General features: G+C 45.4%; 1 protein-coding gene across 2 annotated transcripts in view; it reads right to left on the bottom strand.

Moving 5' to 3' along the window:
• Positions 1-25,447, bottom strand: part of LOC109883904 (guanine nucleotide exchange factor VAV3) — a 113,046-nt gene that overhangs the window by 73,781 nt on the left and 13,818 nt on the right. The window lies entirely within an intron of this gene.

The raw sequence follows: 25,447 nt of genomic DNA, 5'->3' as shown, positions 1-25,447 counted from the left end.
AAATTCACATACATCTCAGGATGTGTGTGTGTGTGTTAGTGTGTTAGTGTCTGTGTGTGTTAGTGTGTGTGTCTGTGTCTGTGTCTGTGTGTGTGTGTGTGTGTGTGTGTTAGTGTGTTAGTGTCTGTGTGTGTTAGTGTGTGTGTCTGTGTCTGTGTGTGTGTCTGTGTGTCTGTGTGTGTGTGTGTGTGTGTGTGTGTGTGTGTGTGTGTGTGTGTGTGTGTCTGTCTGTGTGTGCGTGCTTGTCTGTGTCTGTGTGTTAGTGTGTGTGTGTGTGTGTGTGTGTGTGTGTGTGTGTGTGTGTGTGTGTGTGTGTGTGTGTGTGTGTGTGTGTGTGTGTGTGTGTGTGTGTGTGTGTGTGTGTGTGTGTGTCTGTGTCTGTGTGTTAGTGTGTGTGTGTGTGTGTGTGTGTGTGTCTGTGTGTGTCTGTGTGCGCGTGCGTGTCTGTGTCTGTGTGTTAGTGTGTGTGTCTGTGTGTGTGTGTGTGTGTGTGTGTGTGTGTGTGTGTGTGTGTGTGTGTGTGCGTGCCTGTGTCTGTGTGTTTTTGAGCGTTTTACTATTACTTTCATGCAATACCAAATAACGTCTAATGTTCTAATATTCAGCCTCTATCCCTGGTGCTCAAAAACAAACGACTGGCCTGAGGCGTCTGTCCACATCAATGAAAACTAGGATACACATATTGATTCTAGTCAACTGAGAGTAGTGAACTAGGTTATTAACTGCAGGAGGGCTGGCCGTTGTCTAGACCAAACACTCTAACTCAATATTAACATAGATACATGACAGTTAAAGACATTAACAAAAATAAAACATGGCCGTAACCATGGTGAACCGGGTTGGGGGGAGGGGTGAAAGTTCAAATCACGTTTACTGCATTTCAGACACTTTAAAATGCTATTTGGAGAACAGCAAAAATGACCCATTATCACCTTGACTGCTAAAGGTTAATTCACCTCAGTCCATCTACAATACAAATCTACAAACACATTAGCATTTCGCTACACTCGCATTAACATCTGCTAACCATGTGTATGTGACAAATAACATTTGATTTGATTTGATTTATACAATTGTAATGTTACAGTGCCTTCAGAAAGTATTCATACCCCTTGGCTTTTTCCACATTTTGTTGTTTTACATCCTGTATGAAAACATGTATTAAATTCAGATGTTGTTTCATTGGTCTACACACAATACTTCATCATTTCAATGTGAAATCATTTTTTTATACATTTTTCTAAATTAATTAAAAATGAAAAGCAGAAATGTCTTGAGTCAATAAGTATTCAATCCATTTGTTATGACAAGCCTAAATAAGTTCAGGTGTAAAAATGTGCTTAACAAGTCACAAAATATGTTGCATGGAATAATTGTGTTTAAGATGATTTTTGAATGACTACCTCCTATCTGTACCCCACACATACATACGTTTTTAGTCAGCCACCAATTGTGTAAGTCCTCCCACTTAAAAAGATGAGAGAGACCTGTAATTTTCATCATAGGTACACTTCAACTATGACAGACAAAATGAGAAAAAAAATCCTGAAAATCACATTGTAGGATTTTTTTATGAATATATTTGCAAATACAATAATCTGTATGGTTCCACAGTCGAGCAGTGATTTTCAAACACAGAATCAACCACAAAACCAGGGACGCTTTCCCAAAGCCTCGGAAAGAATGGCACCTATAGGTAGAATACAACAAAAACAAAAGCAGACATTGAATATCCCTTTGATCATGATGAAATTAAAATTACACATTGGAAGGTGCATCAAAACAGGGAGTCACTACAAAGATACAGGCATCCTTCCTAACTCAGTAGCCAGAGAGGAAGGAAACTGCTCAGCGATTTCACCATGACACCAATGGTGGCTTTAAAACAGAATGTAATGGCTGTGAAAGGAGTAAACTTAGGGTTGGCCATACAACATTGTAGTTACTCTACAATACTAGCCTAATTGACCGAGTGAAAAGAAGGAAGCCTGTACAGGATACAAGTATTCCAAAACATCCATCCTGTTTGAAATAATGTACTAAAGTAAAACTCAAAAAATGTGTCAAAGAAATTAACTTTATGTCCTGAATACAAAGCGTTATGTTTGGGGCTAATTCAACATCACTGAGTACCAGTCCTCATATTTTCAAGCATGGTGGTAGCTGCATCATGTTATCAGTAGCTTGTCATCAGCAAGGACAGGGGAGTATTTTTTAGGATAAAAAGAAATGTAATAGAGTTTAGCACAGGCAAAATCCTAGAGGAAAACCTGGTTCAGTCTGCTTTCCACCAGACACTGAGAGACTAATTCACCTTTCAACAGCACAATAACCTAAAACACAAGGCCAAAAGTTACACTGGAGTTGCTTACCAAGAAGACAGTGAATGTTCCTGTGTGGCCGAGTCACAGTTTTGACATAAATCTGCTTGAAAATCTATGGCAAGAATAATGGGCAAATGTTGCAAAATGTAGGTGTGGAAAGCTCTTAGAGACTTACCCAGAAAGACCCACAGCGGTAATCGCTGCCAAAAGGTGCTTCTCTCTCTGTCTTCTCCGGTGTAGACCTAACAGTGAACTGCTTACTTACAAGCCCTTCACCAACAATGCAGTTTTAAGAAAAGTAAGTGTTAAGTAAAAAATAGGTAAATAAAAAAATTTATAATAATAATACAAGAGAAGCAGTAAAATAACAGTATTTTATTTATTTATTTATTTTATTTCACCTTTATTTAACCAGGTAGGCTAGTTGAGAACACCTTTATTTAACCAGGTAGGCTAGTTGAGAACACCTTTATTTAACCAGGTAGGCTAGTTGAGAACACCTTTATTTAACCAGGTAGGCTAGTTGAGAACACCTTTATTTAACCAGGTAGGCTAGTTGAGAACACCTTTATTTAACCAGGTAGGCTAGTTGAGAACACCTTTATTTAACCAGGTAGGCTAGTTGAGAACACCTTTATTTAACCAGGTAGGCTAGTTGAGAACACCTTTATTTAACCAGGTAGGCTAGTTGAGAACACCTTTATTTAACCAGGTAGGCTAGTTGAGAACAAGTTCTCATTTGCAACTGCGACCTGGCCAAGATAAAGCATAGCAGTGTGAACAGACAACACAGAGTTACACATGGAGTAAACAATTAACAAGTCAATAATAACACAGTAGAAAAAAAGGGGCAGTCTATATACAATGTGTGCAAAAGGCATGAGGAGGTAGGCGAATAATTACAATTTTGCAGATAAACACTGGAGTGATAAATGATCAGATGGTCATGTACAGGTAGAGATATTGGTGTGCAGAAGAGCAGAAAAGTAAATAAATAAAAACAGTATGGGGATGAGGTAGGTGAAAATGGGTGGGCTATTTACCAATAGACTATGTACAGCTGCAGCGATCGGTTAGCTGCTCAGATAGCTGATGTTTGAAGTTGGTGAGGGAGATAAAAGTCTCCAACTTCAGCGATTTTTGCAGTTCGTTCCAGTCACAGGCAGCAGAGTACTGGAACGAAAGGCGGCCAAATGAGGTGTTGGCTTTAGGGATGATCAGTGAGATACACCTGCTGGAGCGCATGCTACGGATGGGTGTTTCCATCGTGACCAGTGAACTGAGATAAGGCGGAGCTTTACCTAGCATGGACTTGTAGATGACCTGGAGCCAGTGGGTCTGGCAACGAATATGTAGCGAGGGCCAGCCGACTAGAGCATACAAGTCGCAGTGGTGGGTGGTATAAGGTGCTTTAGTGACAAAACGGATGGCACTGTGATAGACTGCATCCAGTTTGCTGAGTAGAGTGTTGGAAGGCATTTTGTAGATGACGTCGCCGAAGTCGAGGATCGGTAGGATAGTCAGTTTTACTAGGGTAAGCTTGGCGGCGTGAGTGAAGGAGGCTTTGTTGCGGAATAGAAAGCCGACTCTTGATTTGATTTTCGATTGGAGATGTTTGATGTGAGTCTGGAAGGAGAGTTTGCAGTCTAGCCAGACACCTAGGTACTTATAGATGTCCACATATTCAAGGTCGGAACCATCCAGGGTGGTGATGCTAGTCAGGCATGCGGGTGCAGGCAGCGATCGGTTGAAAAGCATGCATTTGGTTTTACTAGCGTTTAAGAGCAGTTGGAGGCTACGGAAGGAGTGCTGTATGGCATTGAAGCTCGTTTGGAGGTTAGATAGCACAGTGTCCAATGACGGGCCGAAAGTATATAGAATGGTGTCGTCTGCGTAGAGGTGGATCAGGGAATCGCCCGCAGCAAGAGCAACATCATTGATATATACAGAGAAAAGAGTCGGCCCGAGAATTGAACCCTGTGGCACCCCCACAGAGACTGCCAGAGGACTGGACAGCATGCCCTCCGATTTGACACACTGAAATCTGTCTGCAAAGTAATTGGTGAACCAGGCAAGGCAGTCATCAGAAAAACCGAGGTTACTGAGTCTGCCGATAAGAATATGGTGATTGACAGAGTCGAAAGCCTTGGCAAGGTCGATGAAGACGGCTGCACAGTACTGTCTTTTATCGATGGCGGTTATGATATCGTTTAGTACCTTGAGTGTGGCTGAGGTGCACCCGTGACAGGCTCGGAAACCAGATTGCACAGCGGAGAAGGTACGGTGGGATTCGAGATGGTCAGTGACCTGTTTGTTGACTTGGCTTTCGAAGACCTTAGATAGGCAGGGCAGGATGGATATAGGTCTATAACAGTTTGGGTCCAGGGTGTCTCCCCCTTTGAAGAGGGGGATGACTGCGGCAGCTTTCCAATCCTTGGGGATCTCAGACGATATGAAAGAGAGGTTGAACAGGCTGGTAATAGGGGTTGCGACAATGGTGGCGGATAGTTTCAGAAATAGAGGGTCCAGATTGTCAAGCCCAGCTGATTTGTACGGGTCCAGGTTTTGCAGCTCTTTCAGAACATCTGCTATCTGGATTTGGGTAAAGGACAACCTGGAGAGGCTTGGGCGAGGAGCTGTGGGGGGGGGCGTAGCTGTTGGCCGAGGTTGGAGTAGCCAGGCAGAAGGCATGGCCAGCCGTTGAGAAATGCTTATTGAAGTTTTCGATAATCATGGATTTATCGGTGGAGACCGTGTTACCTAGCATCAGTGCAGTAGGCAGCTGGGAGGAGGTGCTCTTGTTCTCCATGGACTTCACTGTGTTCCAGAACTGAGTTGGAGCTACAGGATGCAAACTTCTGCCTGAAGAAGCTGGCCTTAGCTTTCCTGACTGACTGCGTGTATTGGTTCCTGACTTCCCTGAACCGTTGCATATCACGGGGACTATTCGATGCTATTGCAGTCCGCCACAGGATGTTTTTGTGCTGGTCGAGGGCAGTCAGGTCTGGAGTGAACCAAGGGCTGTATCTGTTCTTGGTTCTGCATTTTCTGAACGGAGCATGCTTATCTAAAATGGTGAGGAAGTTACTTTTAAAGAATGACCAGGCATCCTCAACTGACGGGATGAGGTCAATGTCCTTCCAGGATACCCGGGCCAGGTCGATTAGAAAGGCCTGCTCACAGAAGTGTTTTAGGGAGCGTTTGACAGTGATGAGGGGTGGTCGTTTGACTGCGGCTCCATGGCGGATACAGGCAATGAGGCAGTGATCGCTGAGATCCTGGTTGAAGACAGCGGAGGTGTATTTGGAGGGCCAGTTGGTCAGGATGACGTCTATGAGGGTGCCCTTGTTTACAGAGTTAGGGTTGTACCTGGTGGGTTCCTTGATGATTTGAGTGAGATTGAGGGCATCTAGCTTAGATTGTAGGACTGCCGGGGTGTTAAGCATATCCCAGTTTAGGTCACCTAACAGAACAAACTCTATACACAAGGGGTACCGGTACAGAGTCAATGTTAAGGAAATTGAGGTAATATGTACATGTAGGTAGAATTGACTATGAATAGATAATAAACAGCCATTTGATTAGCTGTTCAGGGGTTTTATGGCTTGAGGGTGGAACCGTTAAGAAGCCTTTTGGACCTAGACTTTGCGCTACAGTACCTATCGTTGTCTCAGATTGGGAATCATACTTAGGCAGCCCTTTTTCCCACCTTAGATTGTGGGATCTTGTTTTTGCACAGTCGCTGTCTCTCCCTACAGATCTTTACATTTGTTTATATATATATATATATATATATATATATATATATATATATATATATATTTAGTCATTTTAAATAAAAGTCAAATGTATGCCTACCAGAATTAGGCCTTGGTCTTCATCTTTCAACGAGCGTAACAGGTTTTCAGAGAAGATCCAAATCTCAGGGAATTAGAACAAGTTCTCAAATATATAGGGTACTGCACACACTACAATTACTAAGGTTTAAAAATAAGCTCAACTGAACACCTAAATGTGGCAGTGAATGAACTGAGAGAGAAAGTACGCAGGGCATTCTACGCCATTAAAAACAAATTCAAATTGAAATGCCTATTCATATTAGGCTAAAACGAATTGAATGTGTCATTGAACCAATTGCACTTTATGGCAGTGAGGTGTGGGGTCCACTTGCAAAACAAGATTTCACCCAATGAGACAAACACCCCATTGAAACCCTGCATGCAGAGTTCTGTAAGATTCTCCTACATGTCCAGAGGAAAACTACAAACAACACATGCAGGGCAGAATCAGGCCAATATCCACTAATAATAAAAACTAAAAAAGAGCAATTCAGTTTTGGAAACATCTCAAATACAGTAACCATTCTCTCATACCATTACCAAGCCCTGCAATACCAAGAGCTGAGCAAAGAAAAGAGTCCCCTGAGTTCACAAACCTGTTCTACTAACACATTGAAGCCTCAGGACTAATCAATCAGAATAAACTCAATTACAACACAGTAAAAAAACAAAACTACATGACTTATTGGGAAACACAAACACAAAGCTAAATGCAGTTTTATCTGGCCCTGAATCGATACGACCCCATGGCTAAATATTTTACCATGGTTACTGATCAAAACCTTAGAAAGTAGACAAAGTACAGGCTCAGTGAGCACAACCTTGCCATTGAGAAGGGTAGACACAGGAAAACCTGGCTCCCAAATTATTATTTTTTTGCATTTCTTCAAAAGAAACGCACTTATATATTTTTTTAAAGCTTCACGTTAAATTCCTCTCCATTAGTGATGCCTCGTTTCCTGAAATGAGTCAAATATGCCAGTGAACCTGAACATCATGCACTCAGAAATGTAATTATTCTGCTGGGGGTGTAAAAACACAAAAGGGAACATATTTGCATATGTCTTAAGTCTTGTGAAGACCGGCTGAATTCTGGCAAAGAGTATCTTCTTTATCTCAGCATGTCTACAGATTCTCCCTTCTCCCTGTTTTTGTTTGTGTGGAAATGTTGATACTGGAGACTGTTATCAGAAGAAACTGTGTAACCTAGCATTTATACCGGCTAAGAAATGCATTGCCATTAAATGGAAGGTTGGTTATCCTCCCACAATGGATGAAAGAAATGTCAAGTTATGCATTACTAGATTAGATTTTAGATTAGATTTTTTTTAACAAGATTAAGGGTATACTGTGCAACTTTCATAAAGGTCAAATCAAATCAAAATGTATTTGTCACATACACATGGTTAGCAGATGTTAATGCGAGTGTAGCGAAATGCTTGCGCTTCTAGTTCCGACCATGCGGTCATATCTAACAAGTAATCTAACCTAACAAGTGTAAAGGAATGAATAAGAATATGTACATAAAATTATATGAATGAGTGATGGCCGAACAGTATAGGCAATATGCAGTAGATGGTATAGAGTACAGTATATACATATGAGATGAGTAATGTAGGGTATGTAAACATTATATAAAGTGGCATTGTTTAAAGTGGCTAGGGATGCATTTATTACATACATTTTTCCATTAATATTAGGTCTGGATGGCTTATACTGTATTGAAAACATGCCCATGTCAGGGGAGATACCTATTTAGCCAATCCCTAGCTGCTGGGCTTGCTACGGCCTGGCACTGGGGGTCCGCTGTACTGTTGACACTCTGGCCTTGGCCTAACACACCTGAAACCAATAATGAATGTTTCACTGAGATCCTCAAGCTGAGTGGGGTGTGTTGGGGCGCTGCGGGGCTGTGGACCCCTGGGGGCAGGACGGGGCGACCCAGCTATACAAGTAAAAAGAGCTCTACAGTACCATTAGCACTATGATATGAATTATATGGAGAATTTGCTGTTTGTGTGTGTTAATGTGTAGGTATATGTGTGTTTTTATTCAACTTTTGTTTTCCAAACATTTTCCTTGAAACAAAACAAAAAAAACATGGGAAGGAAGTTGCTGGAGAGAGTTGAGTTATTGACTAGGCTGGTAGGGGTCGGGGAGAGAGTTGAGTTATTGACTAGGCTGGTAGGGGTCGGGGAGAGAGTTGAGTTATTGACTAGGCTGGTAGGGGACGGGGAGAGAGTTGAGTTATTGACTAGGCTGGTAGGGGACGGGGAGAGAGTTGAGTTATTGACTAGGCTGGTAGGGGTCGGGGAGAGAGTTGAGTTATTGACTAGGCTGGTAGGGGTCGGGGAGAGAGTTGAGTTATTGACAAGGCTGGTAGGGGTCGGGGAGAGAGTTGAGTTATTGACTAGACTGGTAGGGGTCGGGGAGAGAGTTGAGTTATTGACTAGGCTGGTGGGGGTCTGGCGTGCTGAAATTTGATATAGAGGATGTCTTAGGAGACAATGAAAAGTCTTTGTACTTTACTGGTAAGAGTTGTTCATTTGTTAGGATCTTGGTTAAAGTTGCAACACAATATTTAATATTGAATTATCATTGATCTATTTCAGTCTTATCAATCACTTAAACATATGTAATAATGATCTCTTACCTAGATTGATGTTTGGACATTTCTGATTGACTTGTTATTCTAAATTGAGACGGTTAGAAGGGCCATTGGTCATATCAGATTGTGTAGAGATGCAGGAAATGAGCTTTAGATGCCCTCCAAAAAATGAGAGGACCCCCACACCCCTACAAAGTGTTTTGTTTGGGACAAGTCGAATACACACATTACTGAGGATCATTCTCCATATTTTCAAGGATAGTGGTGGCTGCATCATGTTATGTGTATGCTTGTCATCGTTAAGGACTGATAACCTAAAACACACGGCCAAATATACACTGGAATTGCTTACCAAGAAGACAGTGAATGTTCCTGAGTGGCCGAGTAATTTTAAAAAAAACTTAAATCTACATGAAAATCTATGGCAAGACCTGAAAATGGTTTTCTAGCAATGATCAATAACCAATTTGAGCTTGAAAAATTTTAATAAAATGGGCAAACGTTGCACAATCCAGGTGTGGAAAGCTCTTAGAGACTTACCCAGAAAGACCCACAGCTCTTAGAGACTTACCCAGAAAGACCCACAGCTCTTAGAGACTTACCCAGAAAGACCCACAGCTGTAATCGTTGCCAAAAGGTGCTTCTACTGATGTGAATACTTGTGTAAATGAGATATATTTCTGTATTTCATTTCCAATATATTTGCAAGAATATCTAAAAACATGTTTTCAATTTGTCATTATGTGATATTGTGTGTAGATGGGTTAGAAAAATATTTATATTTAATACATTTTGAATTCAGGCTGTAACACAACAAAATGTGGAATAAGTCAAGGGGTATGAACACTTTCTGAAGGTACTGTAATTGAATTATAAAAAATGACGGCGGGCCAGACCTCGAGTCCTCAGATGTAGTTACGGCCCTGATGATGGGTTCAATAAGGGTTTGATCATTTGCACCATGTTCAAGTTTCTCATGTTCCTCAAACCTAGAGACAATAGTAGCTGACTAACGAAGGTTGAGAAAGTCACCGAGGTGGTAGTGTGAGAAGAGGGAATTTGGTTGAGGTAAAAGTCCAGAATGCCCATGAGCATTTGGTTGAGACAAACAGAAAACCCTGTTCTGTGCCGCAAAAGCTAGAGATCTCTGCTGAATTTAAACACGACACTACTTATCAGATCTGATATGCATATCACTGTCTACGTAAGCGAAAATATATGACTTGTTCTGTATATTCTGTGGTATATCACTTCTATTCCTCCCCCCAGTCTTCTACTTCATAGTATTACAAGTCTGTCACGTTGTGGTGGACATGTAGGCTTAAAACCTACATACACATACATACACTTTGCACAAGGAACGTATATGAAACTACCGAGTCTTGTGCAAAGCGTACGTGTCACATTGGTGGATAGACGAGAGGTCTTCTCATTCGCTAACAAGATCAGTATTTAAATCGGCACTGCTATTACTGAGAAAGAAGGTTGAGTAGAACACTTGGTTAAACTAAAAGAAACTGAACTGATCGTTACAAATAACTCTTCCCGTCTTCCCCTTGAGGAAGTTGATTCCTTGTCTGGCTTCTCCTCAACAGACACTCAGCTATTTGCCCTCAGATCTGTTCTTTTTTATTGTCTGCAACGCCTTATTTAATTACTTCATTATTTTACAACCATATGTCAAAGATATTTACATTTAAGATGAAATATATACAATGAAATCATTATTTAGATGTTTACAAACTTAGCTCAAGTATAGCGTGTATTCTAAAAACAAACTTGCGTGTTGGGCATGAGAGTGCTTGTATCTTCACAGACCTTGTCATTTCCTGTGCGAGTGTATGCTGTGGCTTTGCCTCTAACCCAGGTGTTCAGATTCTTTAAATATCCCTTGTTTAAATACATCCGCTTTAGCTGCTTTCTGAAAGAGATCTTTAGATATGTTAGCAGGCATTTTTTTGCCGCACTCTGTGATACTGTATGTGAGCTATAGACTTGTATCAGAACCTGGTTATGGATGTGGGGAAAGAAAGAAAGACAGACAGACAGACAGACAGACAGACAGACAGACAGACAGACAGACAGACAGACAGACAGGAGAGGACAGACATGTTGACTACTGTACATGAGAGAGTGATATGACCCAAAATTAAGCAAAGCTTTGACTTTGTAAAGACTCAGTGAGCATAGCCTTGCTATTGAGAAAGGCCACCGAAAACAGACCTGGCTCTCAAGAGAAGACAGGCTATGTGCACACGAGTAGTGTTAAAAATACTTGAAAGTACTACTTAAGTAGTTTTTGGGGGGTTATCTTTACTTTACTAGTAATATTTTTTGACAACTTTTACTTTACTAAATTTCTAAAGAAAATTATATAATTTTTATTCCATACAATTTTCCCTGACACCCAAAAGTACAAAAGTAAGTTACATTTGGAATGTTTAGCAGGACAGGAAAATGGTCTAACTCAACACACTTTTCCTTTTGACACTTAAGTATATTTAAAACCAAATACTTTTAGACTTTTACTCAAGAAGTATTTTACTGGGTGACTTTCACTTAAGTCATTTTCTATTATGGTATCTTTACTTTTAATCAATTATGATAATTGGGTACTTGTTCCACTACTGGTGCACACTGCCCACACAATGAGGTGGAAACTAAGCTGCACTTCCTAACCTCCTGATGTATGACCATATTAGAGACACATATTTCCCTCAGATTACACAGACCCACAAAGAATTTGAAAAAACAAATCCAATTTTGATAAACTCACAAATCTACTGGGTGAAATACCACAGTGTACCACAGTGTGCCAATCCTACCGTATGTTGGCATGAATCCTACCGAGTGTTGACATGAAATCCTACCGTATGTTGACATGAAAAGTTATAGTTCATCTCTTGATAAAAACGTCAGCCGTTTCATCTGCTCAGAAATGTCTTCGTCAGGTTTCATTCGAACTCAATAACACAGCCAGAGTGGTGCTTGAGGTGAAATAGCATGCGCGCGCACACACACACACACACGGTGAGAAGAACAGCCGCAGCACGGAGGAGAGCACAGGAGAACTATAGAAGGTCATATCACCTGTGAGCTGTCACCAGAGGAACAGCAGGACGGATCGGATCAGACACGGACCGGAGGCCAGACAGTACAGATGAATTTATTTATTTTTTAAACAATGCTCATAGTATAGGCTTTATTCCGGCATCAACGTATAACATGGTTGTTTTCCTTAAGAAAAAGATGGGGGGGAACGAGCTTCCGTCATTGTGCATCTGTCTCTGCTGATTCAACAGGAGAGAGAGGCCTGGAGAGAGGCCTGGAGAGAGGCCTGGAGAGAGGCCTGTGGTAACCTAATCTGTCTCTGCTGATTCAACAACACTCAGAGAGGCCTAGAGAGAGGCCTGGAGAGGGGCCTGTGGTAACCTAATCTGTCTCTGCTGATTCAACAACACTCAGTGAGGCCTAGAGAGAGGCCTGGAGAGAGGCCTGGAGAGAGGCCTGGAGAGAGGCCTGTGGTAACCTAATCTGTCTCTGCTGATTCAACAACACTCAGTGAGACCTAGAGAGAGGCCTGGAGAGAGGCCTGTGGTAACCACCCACTTGATCTGAAAAGATTGGACAGGTGTAAACAATTTCTAAAATATACTGCTTCAAATCTCCATTAAGTGCCTAAACCCTAAGGTGGGGTGTATGTGCTACAGCCGGATGTGCTACAGCCTGGATATGATGATGGTGGTGATGAAGATGTCTTGGAAGAGACTCCTGGTACCAGTGGTAACTCAGGGTGAAACGTAGGTTAAAATACTCTCTCATTATTATGCAGTTGCCTGAAGCCCAGTCTGTAGTGGCCACAGGATTACACTGTAGTCTGTCTGAGATTAAAACCACGTTCTATTTCTAACGTTCCCAGAACGTTCCCAGAACATTCCCAGAACATTCCCAGAACGTTCCCAGAACATTCCCAGAACATTCCCAGAACGTTCCCAGAACATTCCCAGAACATTTCCACATGAGACAACAACCCTCTCTGGACCATTTCCATTTCAATCTCTGAACACACTCACACACACACACACAAACACAAACATACACACACACACACAAACACACACACTCACACACACACAAAACACACACACGTGCACACAGACACTCAAACACACACAAATACAAAACACACATACACACACACACGCACATTGAATTATATGTCCTTTACATTTCATGTTATTTAATGTATTTTATAAAGCTTCTTAAAAAAAGCAATTTAACATAAGGAATTACACAGCAAAAGTTTGATGTAGATATTAAGACGATCATCTCCTCAGATTAATGTCAATCTTCTTCAGTACACAGAGAACACTGACTGAGACGAGTTTGTGTGAGTGTGTGTGAGTGTGTGTGTGTGTGTATAGTAGCTCACAGGGGCACCACTGCTCCACTTAGCTAGGTGTTGCTTTTACAAGATGTGGTTTGCAGTTAGTAAGCACACCTCCCGGTCAAAGACATACTGTATATTCTGTTTATAGAGAGCCTGTATAAAAAAAGGTGCTTGTTGGTCTTTAGCAGGCTTTTGTTGCAAAAAGTAGGTAAATGATGTGTGCAGTATGCTTGAAAGAGGCCACAACAGAAGACACACACACACACAGACAGACAGACAAGACACAGACAGACAGACAGACAGACAGACAGACAGACAGACACACAGAGACAGACCAGACAGACACAGACAGACAGAGATGGTTATGCCCTGGACACCATTTGTGAATTGATCGCCCCCCATCTAGCTTCAGAGTTTGTTCTGTTAGGTGACCTAAACTGGGATATGCTTAACACCCCGCCAGTCCTACAATCTAAGCTAGATGCCCTCAATCTCACACAAATCATCAAGGAACCCACCAGGTACAACCCTAACTCTGTAAACAAGGGCACCCTCATAGACGTCATCCTGACCAACTGGCCCTCCAAATACACCTCCGCTGTCTTCAACCAGGATCTCAGCGATCACTGCCTCATTGCCTGTATCCGCTACGGAGCCGCAGTCAAACGACCACCCCTCATCACTGTCAAACGCTCCCTAAAACACTTCTGTGAGCAGGCCTTTCTAATCGACCTGGCCCGGGTATCCTGGAAGGACATTGACCTCATCCCGTCAGTTGAGGATGCCTGGTCATTCTTTAAAAGTAACTTCCTCACCATTTTAGATAAGCATGCTCCGTTCAAAAAATGCAGAACTAAGAACAGATACAGCCCTTGGTTCACCCCAGACCTGACTGCCCTCGACCAGCACAAAAACATCCTGTGGCGGACTGCAATAGCATCGAATAGTCCCCGTGATATGCAACTGTTCAGGGAAGTCCGGAACCAATACACGCAGTCAGTCAGGAAAGCTAAGGCCAGCTTCTTCAGGCAGAAGTTTGCATCCTGTAGCTCCAACTCCAAAAGGTTCTGGGACACTGTGAAGTCCATGGAGAACAAGAGCACCTCCTCCCAGCTGCCCACTGCACTGAGGCTAGGTAACACGGTCACCACTGATAAATCCATGATTATCGAAAACTTCAATAAGCATTTCTCAACGGCTGGCCATGCCTTCCGCCTGGCTACTTCAACCTCGGCCAACAGCTCCGCCCCCCCCGCAGCTCCTCGCCCAAGCCTCTCCAGGTTCTCCTTTACCCAAATCCAGATAGCAGATGTTCTGAAAGAGCTGCAAAACCTGGACCCGTACAAATCAGCTGGGCTTGACAATCTGGACCCTCTATTTCTGAAACTATCTGCCACCATTGTCGCAACCCCTATTACCAGCCTGTTCAACCTCTCTTTCATCTCGTCTGAGATCCCCAAGGATTGGAAAGCTGCCGCAGTCATCCCCCTCTTCAAAGGGGGAGACACCCTGGACCCAAACTGTTACAGACCTATATCCATCCTGCCCTGCCTATCTAAGGTCTTCGAAAGCCAAGTCAACAAACAGGTCACTGACCATCTCGAATCCCACCGTACCTTCTCCGCTGTGCAATCTGGTTTCCGAGCCGGTCACGGGTGCACCTCAGCCACACTCAAGGTACTAAACGATATCATAACCGCCATCGATAAAAGACAGTACTGTGCAGCCGTCTTCATCGACCTTGCCAAGGCTTTCGACTCTGTCAATCACCATATTCTTATTGGCAGACTCAGTAGCCTCGGTTTTTCGGATAACTGCCTTGCCTGGTTCACCAATTACTTTGCAGACAGAGTTCAGTGTGTCAAATCGGAGGGCATGCTGTCTGGTCCTCTGGCAGTCTCTATGGGGGTGCCACAGGGTTCAATTCTCGGGCCGACTCTTTTCTCTGTGTATATCAATGATGTTGCTCTTGCTGCGGGCGATTCCCTGATCCACCTCTACGCAGACGACACCATTCTATATACTTTCGGCCCGTCTTTGGACACTGTGCTATCTAACCTCCAAACAAGCTTCAATGCCATACAACACTCCTTCCGTGGCCTCCAACTGCTCTTAAACGCTAGTAAAACCAAATGCATGCTTTTCAACCGGTCGCTGCCTGCACCTGCATGCCCGACTAGCATCACCACCCTGGATGGTTCCGACCTAGAATATGTGGACGTCTATAAGTACCTAGGTGTCTGGCTAGACTGCAAACTCTCCTTCCAGACTCATATCAAACATCTCCAATCGAAAATCAAATCAAGAGTCGGCTTTCTATTCCGCAACAAAGCCTCCTTCACTCAAGCCGCCAAGCTTACCCTAGTAAAACTGACTATCCTACCGATCCTCGACTTCGGCGATGTCATCTACAAAATGGCTTCCAACACTCTACTTAGCAAACTGGATGCAGTCTATCACAGTGCCATCCGTTTTGTCACTAAAGCACCTTATACCACCCACCACTGCGACTTGTATGCTCTAGTCGGCTGGCCCTCGCTACATATTCGTCGCCAGACCCACTGGCTCCAGGTCATCTACAAGTCTATGCTAGGTAAAGCTCCGCCTTATCTCAGCTCACTGGTCACGATGGCAACACCCATCCGTAGCACGCGCTCCAGCAGGTGTATCTCACTGATCATCCCTAAAGCCAACACCTCATTTGGCCACCTTTCGTTCCAGTACTCTGCTGCCTGTGACTGGAGCGAATTGCAAAAATCGCTGAAGTTAGAGACTTTTATCTCCCTCACCAACTTCAAACATCAGCTATCTGAGCAGCTAACCGATCGCTGCAGCTGTACATAGTCTATTGGTAAATAGCCCACCCTTTTCACCTACCTCATCCCCATACTGTTTTTATTTATTTACTTTTCTGCTCTTCTGCACACCAATATCTCTACCTGTACATGACCATCTGATCATTTATCACTCCAGTGTTAATCTGCAAAATTGTAATTATTTGCCTACCTCCTCATGCCTTTTGCACACATTGTATATAGACCCCCCCCCCCTTTGTTTTCTACTGTGTTATTGACTTGTTAATTGTTTACTCCATGTGTAACTCTTTGTTGTATGCTCACACTGCTATGCTTTATCTTGGCCAGGTCGCAGTTGCAAACGAGAACTTGTTCTCAACTAGCCTACCTGGTTAAATAAAGGTGTTCTCAACTAGCCTACCTGGTGAAATAAAGGTGTTCTCAACTAGCCTACCTGGTTAAATAAAGGTGTTCTCAACTAGCCTACCTGGTTAAATAAAGGTGTTCTCAACTAGCCTACCTGGTTAAATAAAAGGTGTTCTCAACTAGCCTACCTGGTTAAATAAAGGTGTTCTCAACTAGCCTATCTGGTTAAATAAAGGTGTTCTCAACTAGCCTACCTGGTTAAATAAAGGTGTTCTCAACTAGCCTACCTGGTTAAATAAAGGTGTTCTCAACTAGCCTACCTGGTTAAATAAAGGTGTTCTCAACTAGCCTACCTGGTTAAATAAAGGTGTTCTCAACTAGCCTACCTGGTTAAATAAAGGTGTTCTCAACTAGCCTACCTGGTTAAATAAAGGTGTTCTCAACTAGCCTACCTGGTTAAATAAAGGTGTTCTCAACTAGCCTACCTGGTTAAATAAAGGTGTTCTCAACTAGCCTACCTGGTTAAATAAAGGTGTTCTCAACTAGCCTACCTGGTTAAATAAAGGTGAAATAAAAAAATAAAAAAATAACAAAAATTGTCCGTTTGACTTTTTTTGTTTTTTTCCTGTAATTTCGTGGTCCCCCATGTGTACATTTAAATGAGAAAGAGAGATGTTGGCATGAATCCTACTGTAGATTTAAAAGGAACATAAAATTCAACATACCAATTAGGATCTGGCTAGAAATACCTGAATCAATTATAGAACCCATTGCCCTTTATGGTTGTGAGGTCTGGGGTCCGCTCACCAACCAAGAATTCACAAAATGGGACAAACAGCAAATTGAGTCCCTGCTTGCAGAATTCTGCAAAAATATCCTCCGTGTACAATGAAAAACACCAAATAATGCAGAGCAAAATTAGGCCGATTCCCGCTAATGATCAAAATCCAGAAAAGAGCTGTTAAATTCTACAACCACCTAATAGGAAGCGATTCCCAAACTTTCCATAACAAAGCCATCACCTATAGAGAGATGAACCTGGAGAAGAGTCCCCTAAGCAAGCTGGTCCTGGGGCTCTGTTCAGAAACAGACCCCACAGAGCCCAGGACAGCAACACAACTAGACCAAACCAAATCATGAGAAAACAAAAAGATAATTACTTGACATATTAGAAAGAATTCACAAAAAAACAGAGCAAACTAGAATGCTATTTGGCCCTAAACAGAGAGAACACAGTGGCAGAATATCTGACCACTGTGACTGACCCAAAATTAAGGAAAACTTTGACTATGTACTAGTTATATCAACACTATCCCCAAGACGTGTGGCTGGCTGGTCTTACTATAGTCATATCAACACTATCAACACGACGTGTGGCTGTAATACATTATATAACCTCATCAGAGCAGAGAGTAACATTTTTTGCCATTGAAATCCAAACAATGTACAAAAACGTCTTTTTTTTCTCACTAATGTTCATAATTGTCACGAATATTACCGAAGGTGACTCCCCTTCTTGTTCGGGTGGCGCTCGGCGGTCGTCGTCGCCGGTCTACTAGCTATCGCCGATCCGTTGTTCTGTGTTCCTTTGGTTTTGTCTGATTGGTATCACCTGTTTCTTGTTTGGTTGTTAGGGGAGGGTTATATATAGTTTGTTTGGTTGTTAGGGGAGGGTTATATATAGTTTGTTTGGTTGTTAGGGGAGGGTTATATATAGTTTGTTTGGTTGTTAGGGGAGGGTTATATATAGTTCGTTCAGCCCGCTTCTGTTTCGTGCGGGCTTGTTAGTCTGTTTGGTTGTTAGGGGAGGGTTATATATAGTTCGTTCAGCCTGCTTCTGTTTCGTGCGGGCTTGTTAGTCTGTTTGGTTGTTAGGGGAGGGTTATATATAGTTCGTTCAGCCTGCTTCTGTTTCGTGCGGGCTTGTTAGTCTGTTTGGTTGTTAGGGGAGGGTTATATATAGTTTGTTTGGTTGTTAGGGGAGGGTTATATATAGTTTGTTTGGTTGTTAGGGGAGGGTTATATATAGTTTGTTTGGTTGTTAGGGGAGGGTTATATATAGTTTGTTTGGTTGTTAGGGGAGGGTTATATATAGTTTGTTCAGCCCGCTTCTGTTTCGTGCGGGCTTGTTAGTCTGTTTTGTTGTTTGAGTGTATTTTGTTTGTATTTGGGTTTCACGCTGTCTGTTTATATTTCTGATCATTTGTTTTTCTACTTTTGGTTCATGTTATGTTTCCGGGACATTAAAGCGTGTTTTTTCCCACATCTTTTGCTCTCTGCGCCCGACTCCACACCTCCTCACTCATTTCTCATAACAGAAGCCCGCACCACTATATGGAGTCAGCAGGAGCAGCGACCACTCCTCTTCCTACTATGGAGGAGAGAGTCCTTCATCACACGTCTATCCTCCATCGCCTAGGATCAGCGATGGATCAGATGATGGAGAGGATGGATCGTTGGGAGAGGAATGGTCTCCCTACTACCCCACCGACCCTCCCACCAGCAACTCTACCATCTCCCCCATCTGGATCCAGTTCCAGCGCTCTGCGCATTACGCCTCCGAGGGAGTACGATGGAGCAGCGACGGGGTGCCAGGGATTCCTGCTTCAACTAGACCTCTACCTGGCCACCGTTCGGCCGGCTCCCTCGGAAGAGGAGAGAGTGTGGGTTCTCATCACATGCCTTACCGGTAGAGCCCTGGAGTGGGCTAATGCGGTCTGGAACGGGCCCGACTCAGCGAAGGACAATTACCCGGAGTTCACCCGCCGTTTCAGGGCCGTGTTCGATCACCCTCCAGAAGGTTGAGCGGCGGGTGAGAGATTGTTCCATCTCAGACAGGGGACGAGGAGCGCGCAGGACTTCGCGCTGGAGTTCCGGACCTTGGCCACTGGAGCAGGGTGGAACGACAGGGCCCTGATAGACCATTACAGATGTAGCCTGAGAGAGGACGTCCGTAGGGAGCTGGCCTGTTGGGATACTACACTTAGCCTGGATGGACTGATAGACCTGTCGATCCGGTTGGACCATCTGCTAGCTGCTCGCGGACGTTCTGAAAGGGTCCTGTCAGTTCTACCTCCTGACCCTCCTGCTCCTATCCCGATGGAGCTAGGAGGGACCGCGTCTAGGGAGATCGGAGGAGGAAGCTCCTCCTGTACCAGTTGTGGCCGGAGAGGGCACACGTCTGGTCGGTGCTGGAGGAATTCATCTGGGAATCGAGAGGGCAGGCAGAACACTCCTCGGTCACCCCAGGTGAGTAAGCACCACACTCTCCCAGAGTTTCCTGTTGGTCACATGTTCCTATTAATTTGTTTCCTTAATTATTCTCCTTCTCTCCAGCATAAGGCACTGGTAGATTCAGGCGCAGCTGGAAACTTTATAGATCGCGGACTCGCTCAGAGGTTGAGGATTCCGTTAGTAAAAGTAGACCCCCCTTTTGCCGTGCACTCTTTAGATAGTCGACCATTAGGGTCAGGGCTGGTGAGGAAAGCCACAATTTCGTTGGAGATGATTACGAGGAGCGAATTAGGAGCGAATTAGTTTGTTCCTTATCGATTCACCTGCGTTTCCAGTGGTACTGGGGATTCCCTGGCTAGCTATTCACAATCCTACGATTTCGTGGAAACAGGGAACTCTACAGGGGTGGTCTGATGAGTGTTCAGGCAGGTGTGTAGGGGTTTCCATCGGTGCGACAACGGTGGAGAGTCCAGACCAGGTTTCCACCGTGCGCATTCCAGCTGAGTATAACGATTTGGCTATCGTTTTCAGTAAAAAGAAGGCGACCCAATTACCACCCCATAGGCAGGGGGATTGCGTGATAAACCTCCAGGGTGACGCTGCACTCCCCAGGAGTCATGTGTATCCTTTGTCCCAGGAGGAGACGGTGGCTATGGAAACTTATATCACCGAGGCTCTGGGACAGGGGTACATTCGGCCCTCCATGTCACCTGTCTCTTCGAGTTTCTTTTTTGTGAAGAAAAAAGATGGTGGTTTACGTCCGTGTATTGATTATAGAGGTCTAAATTCCATCACGGTGGGTTTTAGTTACCCACTACCTCTCATTGCTACGGCAGTGGAATCATTTCACGGAGCGCAGTTCTTCACTAAACTGGATCTCAGGAGTGCTTATAATCTGGTGCGTATTCGGGATGGAGATGAGTGGAAAACTGCATTTAGCACTACTTCTGGCCATTATGAGTACCTCATGCCATACGGTTTAAAGAATGCTCCAGCTATATTTCAATCCTTCGTGGATGAGATTCTCAGAGACCTGCACGGACAGGGTGTAGTGGTGTATATTGACGATATTTTGATCTACTCCGCTACATGAACTGCGCATGTATCTCTGGTGCGCAAGGTTCTTAGACGGCTGCTGGAGCATGACCTGTATGTGAAGGCGGAGAAATGTGAGTTTTCCAAACAATCAGTTTCCTTCCTGGGTTATCGCATTTCCAGCTCTGGGTTGGTAATGGAGGGTGACTGCGTAAAGGCCGTGCGTAATTGGCCGACTCCGACCACGTTAAAGGAGGTGCAGCGGTTCTTGGGGTTTGCCAATTACTACCGGAGGTTTATCCGGGGTTTTGGTCAGGTAGCTGCCCCTATTACCTCACTGCTGAAGGGGGGGGCCGGTGCGTTTACAGTGGTCAGCAGAGGCGAACGGAGCTTTTCATAAGTTGAAGGCGATGTTTACTGAGGCGCCGGTGTTGGCGCATCCGGACCCTTCTTTGGCGTTTATAGTAGAGGTGGACGCATACGAGGCTGGGGTTGGAGCGGTGCTCTCACAGCGTTCGGGTGCGCCACCGAAGCTCCGCCCCTGTGCCTTTTTTTCGAAGAAACTCGGGCCAGCGGAGCGGAATTATGATGTGGGGGATAGGGAGTTGTTGGCTATGGTTAAGGCCCTGAAGGTGTGGAGACACTGGCTTGAGGGGGATAAGCACCCTTTCCTTATCTGGACTGACCACCGTAACCTGGAGTATATCCGATCAGCTAGGAGACTGAATCCTCGTCAGGCAAGGTGGGCCATGTTTTTCACCAGATTTCGTTTCACTATCTCGTATAGACCAGGTTCCCTCAACACTAAGGCCGACGCGCTGTCAAGACTCTATGACACTGAGGACAGGTCCATCGATCCTACTCCCATTATTCCGGCAGCTAAGCTGGTGGCACCAGTAGTATGGGATGTGGACGCGGACATCGAGCGGGCGCTAAGGGAGGAACCTGCGCCTCCACAGTGTCCGGAGGGTCGTAGGTACGTGCCGCTGGCTGTTCGTGATCAATTGATTCGGTGGGCTCATTGTATACCCTCGTCGGGTCACCCAGGTATTTTTAGGACAGTGCGAGGTCTTGAGAGGAAGTACTGGTGGCCCACTTTGAGGAGGGATGTGCGATTCTATGTTTCCTCCTGTTCGGTGTGCGCCCAGAGTAAGGCTCCTAGACATCTGCCAAGAGGTAAATTACAACCTCTTCCCGTTCCACAACGGCCGTGGACCCATCTATCGGTGGATTTTCTTACTGACCTTCCCCCCTCTCAGGGTAACACAACGATCCTGGTCGTTGTGGATCGGTTCTCTAAGTCCTGCCATCTTATCCCATTGCCCGGTCTCCCTACGGCCCTACAGACTGTGGAAGCTCTTTTCACCCATGTCTTCCGGCACTACGGGGTGCCCGAGGATATAGTTTCTGATCGGGGCCCCCAGTTTATCTCCCGTGTTTGGAGGGCATTTATGGAACGTCTGGGGGTCTCGGTCAGCCTGAACTCAGGGTATCACCCGGAGAGTAATGGGCAGGTGGAGAGAGTGAACCAGGAGGTGGGTAGGTTTCTGCGGTCGTATTGCCAGGACCGGCCAGGGGAGTGGGCGAGATATATTCCCTGGGCAGAAATAGCCCAGAACTCACTAAGCCACTCCTCTACCAACATGTCACCATTTGAGCGCGTGTTGGGGTACCAGCCAGTCCTGGCACCGTGGCATCAGAGCCAGACTGAGGCTCCTGCGGTGGAGGAGTGGGTGCAGCGCTCTAAGGAGACCTGGAGGGCTGTCCAAGAGTCATTACGCCAAGCAAGTATAAGGCAGAAGAAGAGAGCTGACCGTCACCGCAGTGAGGCCCCCGTGTTTGCACCTGGGGACAGGGTCTGGCTCTCGACCCGAAACCTGCCCATCCGCTTGCCCTGCCGGAAGCTGGGTCCGCAGTGTATAGGGCCATTTAAAGTCCTGAGGAGAATAAATGAGGTTTGTTATCGATTATTACTTCCTTCGTATTATCGTATTCACCCCTCGTTTCATGTGTCTCTTCTCAGGCCGGTGGTAGCTGGTCCCATGCAGGAAGGTGAGGTTCCGGAGGTTCCTCCGCCCCCTCTGGACATCGAGGGGTCCCCGGCGTACAAGATACGAGCTATTCTGGACTCGAGACGCCGGGTGAGGGACTGAGGGGCAGCTCGTGACTGAGGGGCAGCCCGGAACTGAGGGGCAGCCCGGAACTGAGGGGCAGCCCGGAACTGAGGGGAAGCCCAGTACTGAGAGGAAGCCCAGTACTGAGAGGAAGCCCAGTACTGAGAGGAAGCCCAGTACTGAGATGAAGCTCAGGTAGGTAGTAGGCTCCGGTAGATCCTGGCTGGCTGGCGGATCTGGAAGATTCAGGTTGACTAGCAGATCTGGAAGATTCTGGTTGACTGGCGGATCTAGCTGCTCCATGCAGACTGACAGCTCTGCTCCATGCAGGCTGACAGCTCCTTGCAGACTGGCAGCTCTTTGCAGACTGACAGCTCTGACTGCTCCATGCAGGCTGACAGCTCCTTGCAGACTGACAGCTCCTTGCAGACTGACAGCTCCCTGCAGACTGGCAGCTCCTTGCAGACTGACAGCTCTGACTGCTCCATGCAGGCTGACAGCTCCTTGCAGACTGGCAGCTCCTTGCAGACTGGCAGCTCCTTGCAGACTGGCAGCTCCTTGCAGACTGGCAGCTCCTTGCAGACTGGCAGCTCTGGCTGCTTCATGCAGACTGTCAGCTCCTTACAGATTGGCAGCTCCTTGCAGACTGACAGCTCCTTGCAGACTGACAGCTCCTTGCAGACTGACAGCTCCCTGCAGACTGGCAGCTCCTTGCAGGCTGACAGCTCCTTGCAGACTGGCAGCTCTTTGCAGACTGACATCTCTGGCTGCTTCATGCAGACTGACATCTCTGACTGCTCTATGCAGGCTGACAGCTCCTTGCAGACAGGCAGCTCCTTGCAGACTGGCAGCTCCTTGCAGACTGACAGCTCTGACTGCTCCATGCAGGCTGACAGCTCCTTGCAGACTGACAGCTCCTTGCAGACTGACAGCTCCTTGCAGACTGACAGTTCTGGCTGCTTCATGCAGACTGACAGCACTAACTGCTCCATGCAGGCTGACAGCACCCTGCAGACTGGCAGCTCAGGCTGCTTCAAACAGGCAGGAGGCTCCGGCAGCGCTGTAGAGAAGGAAGGCTCTGGCTGTGCTGAACAGGCGGGAGACTCCGACAGAGCAGGAGAGGCGAGGCGCACTGTAGGCCTGATGCGTGGTGCGGGCACTGGTGATACTGGAGCGAGGACACGCACAGGAAGCCTGGTGCGGGGAGCTGCTACCGGAGGGCTGGAGTGTGGAGGTGGCACAGGATGTGCAAGGCTAGGGATGTGCACAGGAGGCCTGGTGCGTGAGGCTGGCACCAACTTCACCAGCCGACTAACACGCACCTCAGGACGAGTATGGAGCGCTAACTCAGGTGCCATCAAATCCCCGACACGATCCGTCGGACGAATATGGTATCTATAGCACCAAGCTAGCAACTCCCTCATTACTCTCCACTCCACTTTCCCCATTAACTCCTTCACAGTCTCTGCTTCGCTCACCTCTAACACCGGCTCTGGTTCTGGTCTCCTCCTTGCTCCTCACGATAAACAAGGAGAGTTGGCTCAGGTCCATCTCCTGACTCAGCCACTCTCCCTCTGAGCCCCCCCCCAATACATTTTTTGGGGTGACTCTCGGGTTTCGCTCTGCGCCGCCGTGTCTGTTTCTCCAACTCCATTCGCCTATAGCCTTCTTCGCACTGTTCCAGCGAATCCCATGCGGGCTCCTGCACTCTCTCTGGGTCGGCCGCCCACCTGTCGATTTCTTCCCACGTCGTATACTCCATGCCATTGCTGTCCATTACGTCTTCCCCTGTCCATTCCTCCTTTCGCTTTTCCTGCGGTCGCTGCCTGTAACCACGCCGCTCGGTCCGTGTGTGGTGGGTGATTCTGTAACGGCGTTCTTCGTTTGTCGAGATTGAGTCGGACCGAAATGCAGCGTGGTGGTTACTCATGTCTTTAATGAAAAAAGTGACGGTACATGAAATAACGATAAATACAAAAAACAACAAACGGAACGTGAAACTTATTACAGCCTATCTGGTGAAACTACACAGAGACAGGAACAATCACCCACAAAAGACAAAGCGAAACTCAGGCTACCTAAATACGGTTCCCAATCAGAGACAACAAGAAACACCTGACTGATCGAGAACCGCCTCAGGCAGCCCAAACCTAACTAGACACACCCCTAATCATAGCAATCCCAATCCTATAAAACCCCAATGCGAAACACAACACGTAAACCCATGTCACACCCTGGCCTGACCAAAATATATAACGAAAACACAAAAACCTAAGACCAAGGCGTGACATATGCAATTTGGAACACAAACACTTATCTATGAAATATCACATTATTTTGAACTGAAATATATTAGGTCCAAATTAAAAATACAAATATAAATTGCTAATTTTAACATGACTTTCTCTCTGTTTTACTCTCAGCTTGCTTGGACAGTTTCCCCACCTCCACCATGTGAATTCTCTTCTTCTCACTTACAGCTTAGACTACAGGAAGCATAGAAAACACACACCTAGTATTTCACTGGAATCCTTTACCTTGTCTTTCTAACCGTTTAGCAGAAGGCCACCACACCACATTAGAGTTGGGAAGTGCATGAAAAAACAATACATTTACTAATTCATCTGTCTCTGATTCCTTGTCTAATTTGCAGCTCCATTAGTCCACTAGTTAAAGCACCATTAGTCCAGTGGCCTACTAGTTAAAGTTCCATTAGTCCAGTGGCCTACTAGTTAAAGCTCC

Source organism: Oncorhynchus kisutch, linkage group LG30, assembly GCF_002021735.2.
Source record: "Oncorhynchus kisutch isolate 150728-3 linkage group LG30, Okis_V2, whole genome shotgun sequence".
Classification (NCBI taxonomy): Eukaryota; Metazoa; Chordata; class Actinopteri; order Salmoniformes; family Salmonidae; genus Oncorhynchus; species Oncorhynchus kisutch.
Note: the sequence above shows the minus strand (reverse complement) of the source record. Positions and strands in the feature narration are given on the sequence as shown.